The sequence below is a fragment of the Chaetura pelagica genome, unplaced genomic scaffold (genome assembly GCF_000747805.2).
Source record: "Chaetura pelagica isolate M959 unplaced genomic scaffold, ChaPel_1.0 scaffold328, whole genome shotgun sequence".
Classification (NCBI taxonomy): Eukaryota; Metazoa; Chordata; class Aves; order Apodiformes; family Apodidae; genus Chaetura; species Chaetura pelagica.
In genome coordinates, this window is record NW_009954216.1 from 840,221 (window position 1) to 846,301 (window position 6,081).

Here is a 6,081-nt window from a genome sequence, read left to right on the forward strand (position 1 = left end):
GCCTTTGCAGTCTTTGGGGACAAGGAACTAGGAGGAGAACATAAAACCAGAAACTGTGCAATGTGAGATCTGGGCAGGCTCAGGTCACAGGCTGCATCAGCAGAGGAACCCAAAGGTGGGTTCTGATGCCGTCTGGATGGAGACAGGACCAGACAGAAATGGTTACATGCCTTTTCTAGAGGTATACACTTGCATGAAGCTGGGTTAGGACTGATGTCTGCAGCAGCCAGACAGTAGTTCTGTACATGAGCAAGGCCTGGGTCTGCAGCAGCTCCTCAGGATCAGCATTTCTGGTGGCACAGGACCACAGGGGAGTGGTGGGATGAGGCTGCAGAGAGCAGGTTCAAGGAACACAAGGTTTATTGCAACTGTTGGGCTGTTTGGCCACTCTGCTCTGTGGACAGTGTAAGAGAAAATGAAACTAAAGTTAAATCTTCTACCAACCTCCCAAAGAAAGTCACCAGCAGGGATTTCTCCTGGGCTGCTGCACCCCAAGTGCATCACTGCTTAGCAGAAAGCCACCACCCCTTCGGGGAAAATACAATTTAAAGTGTGCTGGGAAGGGAACATTGTATTGGCCCTTCCATGCACAGGCACCCAGCAAGCAGCATCACACACAGAGTCCCCACAGACTGCACAGAGAGATGCTGACTGCCCACGGGGAAGGATTTCCCTTTGCATTCATAGTGTCTCTTGTGCAGCTAGGGAGCCTCTAGGAACAGTGCTGCTCTGAATGATGCTTCCAAATCCCCCAGTATGAAGTTAAATGAGGATATAGCAGGAGAAGATGAAGACAAGAAAGAAATTACAGTGGGGATGCATTGTTCCATAACCCATAAATCCCTTTTGGGTCATAGTCCACTTGCTGTTACCACACACACATTACAGGAATACACCTGAGAAAATGCAAGAAAAAGATTAAAATGTTCAATCATTTGCAAACGTTCCCCAGATGGATACGAGTATGGGTTGGAAGAGCAGCACTAATACAAAACTCCTCTGCAGTCTAATCTTGCTGGGAACAAAGAATGAGTTATGTGAATGAATGCTTCACCCAGCTAAGGAAGCTCATTCCCAGAGCCAGGCAGTATGGGCTCCATCCCAGCCTGGCACGGGGGTACCCGCAGCATTGGAGGTGCCAGGCACAGCCCTGGGCATGGTCCAACAGGGCCTTGAGGTACAGCCAAACCCCACAGCCAAATTACAGCCCTGGCTGATTTTGGCTGTCACCACTCACCCCCTGATGGCACCACGGGACATGCAGGACTCCCCAGGCCACAGGCCAGCAGAGGTGCCACGTGCCTGGTGATCTGTGGTCACCCAGCAAGAGCCGGTTATGGAGGGAAGGTGAGGAGGGGCATTCTGTCATCAGACACTTCTTGCCAAAAAGATACATAATCTGTCAGAGAGCACGTGTTGATGACATGGTGGCATCTTGTACATTTATCCTCTCGTGCAGCTTTAATGAACAGAAAACTAATTTCAGAGCTGGGTATGCAAAATGGTGTCACCAGCCTGTGACAGCCTCCAGCTCCGTTGTTCCACAACCCATAAATCCCTTTTGGGTCATAGTCCACTTGCTGTTACCACACACACATTACAGGAATACACCTGAGAAAATGCAAGAAAAAGATTAAAATGTTCAATCATTTGCAAACGTTCCCCAGATGGATACGAGTATGGGTTGGAAGAGCAGCACTAATACAAAACTCCTCTGCAGTCTAATCTTGCTGGGAACAAAGAATGAGTTATGTGAATGAATGCTTCACCCAGCTAAGGAAGCTCATTCCCAGAGCCAGGCAGTATGGGCTCCATCCCAGCCTGGCACGGGGGTACCCGCAGCATTGGAGGTGCCAGGCACAGCCCTGGGCATGGTCCAACAGGGCCTTGAGGTACAGCCAAACCCCACAGCCAAATTACAGCCCTGGCTGATTTTGGCTGTCACCACTCACCCCCTGATGGCACCACGGGACATGCAGGACTCCCCAGGCCACAGGCCAGCAGAGGTGCCACGTGCCTGGTGATCTGTGGTCACCCAGCAAGAGCCGGTTATGGAGGGAAGGTGAGGAGGGGCATTCTGTCATCAGACACTTCTTGCCAAAAAGATACATAATCTGTCAGAGAGCACGTGTTGATGACATGGTGGCATCTTGTACATTTATCCTCTCGTGCAGCTTTAATGAACAGAAAACTAATTTCAGAGCTGGGTATGCAAAATGGTGTCACCAGCCTGTGACAGCCTCCAGCTCAGCACCCTGCCTCGCTCCCACAGCTCCAAGGGTTACCAACTCGTCGGTGAAACAGGGACTGGCTCCAGGACATGAGATTCTCTTCCTGTTTCTCCTTTAAACACCCTTGTTGTGATTTTTGAGAAGAGGTTTTAAACGAAGGATCAAAGTAACACTAGATAAAACAGAGCCTATCACACGTAAATATTACCTGCTCCATTCTGTTATCAATAAGAAGTTCATATTAAATTTATGGGACAGCCTTGCCTGCCCCATGCAGAATGAAACTGCTAAAGGGACTCTAACCAAACTCCTCCTGCTTGATAGGAGAAATACCAGGAAAATGGATGATAAAATGCCAAGGCTTTGTGGGAAGCTGGCTCATGGGTTCTGTGAGAGCTTAGATTTTAGGATTGTTTCTCATGGATACCATATAATTGACAGACTAGTATCTGTAGATATTAGAAATTATCTGGGATCCCAAAGGACTTGCAAAATCCTTCTGCAGCATGGTCAGAAACACTGCCCCATAGCTGATGGGAAGGTCTACACCATGGCCTCCATGTGCCACCTGTTCTGATGGGATCCCTCAGCTCCACAGTGTAACACACCATTTCTAAGGCCTAAATTCTTCAGCTGCAAAATCCAGCCTTGCCACGTCCAGGCTGTCAAACTGGAATTGCAGTTTGCAGGCCCCAGCACATGGGAAACACACCCCACTCAGATCTCTCTAGGCAGAGTTTGTGAGTTTTCCCCTGTGTCCTCAAGTGCTGTTACACCAAACCAAAGTCACCTCAAAGCATCTTTCTTCCAGACTTTTTGAAAACTTTGGGTACATTCAGATTTTTACTATTTCTATGTTAAGGGATGCAGTGAATTCAAATTATTTGAACCACATCTGTTTAATCACAGACGCCTTTTTAAAGATTTGTTAGCTTGAAATACCATTTCAGCTTTTCTGCTGTTTCTTTCCCCGCTCTCCCACACACAGTATGCCAGCAAGAATAACATCTTCCCACACTTTGGAGGGACACAGCACAGGACCTGCTGCACACTCAGCTCCAAACACAGAGAGAAAGTCTCGCAGAAGGTTGGTGAGCCAGGTTTGCGTTGGTGGTGTTTGCTGTGCAGCAATAAACATGAGTCACACGTGGAGGGGCCAGGAAACGGGCAGTCACTGAGCCCAGGCTGTAGTGGCATCCACAGCCTTCTGATTTTACAACAGCATCTCCACATTTGGGAATGCTCCTTTCAGCAACGTGGTGGTTACGCAGGGAACAACCTCCTTCAGCTCCTTCATGGAACTGATTTCTGCCTGTGAAACTGCTTTCTCATTAAACCAACTGCTGTGTATTTAAAAGTATGAGAATGCAGATTTGTACCTTCCCTCTAAAGCAAGGCCACCACAGCCTGAGAAACCCACAGAGCCACTGCAGAGCTTTAGCAGAGGAAGCTGAAACCCAGCTCCTTACATGGCACCCACAGCCTGTATTGCATGCCCCTGCATACCTTTGTAATTATTTTCCCCACAATTTAGATCACTATAATAAACAAATAAATAAAATGTTACTTATGACCACTAAAATCCACATTTCTTAAGGCAATTTCCCTTCCCAGCTTAGGGACAGACAAAAAGATTTTCCTCTCTGTAAGAGAGTGCCAGGAAACGTTTACAACACAACTCTAGTGTGGAACCTGCCCTCTCAGAAGCTTTTACCAGCCTCAACTCATATTGGGTTGGAATTCATTTATTTTTTTAAGGACATTTCCCAGGCTGATGGCCTCTAGCTCTGGAAGCCAGGCAGACACAGGTGATGCTGGCCCTGCAATCATCCCTGACACAGCTAAACTAAATGTGGCTGAGAGTCAGCCCAGTGGTGGCTGTAGTTGTAACCTGAAATGATACACAGGGATTGCAAAATGTAATGCCAGGTACAAACCAGCTCTCATTCCCTAACAATCCCAGGAAATAAAGAAAAACAAAAGTATATGAACTAATGAATTTTAAAGTGGATGGTTTGAGTTTTTTGTTGGGTTTTTTTTACATCCACTGAAATTGGTCAGAAAGGGCTTTGTAAAATTGTTACTTGAAAACCTCCTTTCAGGCAAAGGCAAGTTCTTTAGAGCCTCTTACTGGTTATTACTTGTGAGTCACACAAGGCAGTAAAACAAAGCTGCACTCCACAGCATCATGGTGACTTGAGTCTTCACCTCGTTTCCTAAAATGTCTCACAGGCACTTCCCCAAAATCCCTTTCTATCTGATAATATCATCCTAGATTCACCTTCTACTCTCCAAAGAAAGGAAATGTAGAACTATACCTCACTGGGTGCCAGTGGAAAGTGCTGCTTCTCTAAGAGCCAGATTTCTGCTTTTCTACAGCACTTCAGCATCTCCTGAAGCACCTGGGTGTCTCACAGTACCTGACCCTCCCAACCAAACCTTTCCTCAGAATAAACACCAAACCCCAGAAACATCCTGTTGTGGAACCAAACTGAACCAGCTGTTGGGCAGAAAAAAATACACTGAACAATTCAAGTGCCTTTTCTAGCAGCTAAATGCCCCAGTGATGGTCCTGATGGGTGCATGGCTGGGGGAAAGCCCCAATGCACACCCTGAGCACATTAAATTCAGATTCCAGCACCAAGAGAACATCATAATCTTTAATTTCCAGAGCATTTGACAAGTGGGTATTTCAGGCCACCAGAGCTTTTTCTCAGTCTTACTCCTTCATATTAATGCTCCCAGGGATATAGTTATACAACTAAAATCTAATTTCTAACAAGTTGATATTATATGGGAATCCTGCATGACCTTGGCCTGCCTGATCCCAACCAGCTGAAAAGCTCCTCTGGCACAATGTTCAGGTTATTCATCTTTTATCCAGGTGTATGCAAGCACTGAGTCATGAACAGATGGGAAATATCTTGTATTTATGACCTGTCAGCTTTTTTTTTTTTTAATTCCCAGACATTAATTTTTCATTAAATCACTTTGAAAATCTTTGAATTAACTTAATAACTTCATTCAAGGAGGAAAGACAACCTAGAACCAGCATTTGCTAAGAAAACTATGACAGAGGTGACTGTCTGTGAACAACCATTTAGCAAACTGACACTCCAGATGATAACAGCCAAAGAGTGAAAAAAATACCCAAGGCAGATGTGGCATTAGCACTTTTTATCAAATTAGTTTTGCTTGTCTCTGCTTCCTTCCATGGGGGAGCACTGCCCCACTGCCTCACTTCATGTCATCAACTTATACAGATAGTTTAGAACCACAAAGATTAACAAAACCCAGATGCTGTCACAGGGAAGGCATGTCAGGAAAAAGGGGAATATCTCAGGGACCATGGTCCCCTGAAGCATATTCCAAGGAATTGGCTCTTCCTGGCCAGGAGCAGCCAGCAGAAACAAGCTCTGCTCATGACCACCAAGCCCAGGGATGCTCCTGAGCCCAGGAGAGGTTTTTCCAGCCATGACCCAGCTGAGATGTGCCACTGCTTCCACACCCCAGGAGATTTTGCAAATTATAGATGAACGTGTAATACTTCAGAGTGCAAAAACCAAGTCTGTAATGGCTGCTTTGTCCAAAGATTCATAGTTTCTGAGCATTTCAGGTGTTTAAGTGCCCATAAAGTGCACTTGATGTGAACTTCGTAACTGCCTGGGGCAGCTGGGAGAGCAGCACAAGCCCCGACTGCTCACGACAGACTGCAGAAGGAATCCTGCTGTACAGCTACAGTAAAAAAAAAATAAAACAACTATTAAAAAGAACAAATAGAAATATGTATTCCTGAAACAACTTCAGATTAGTTCAAAGGAGATGGGTTTTGCTGAGGGCCATCCTGCTG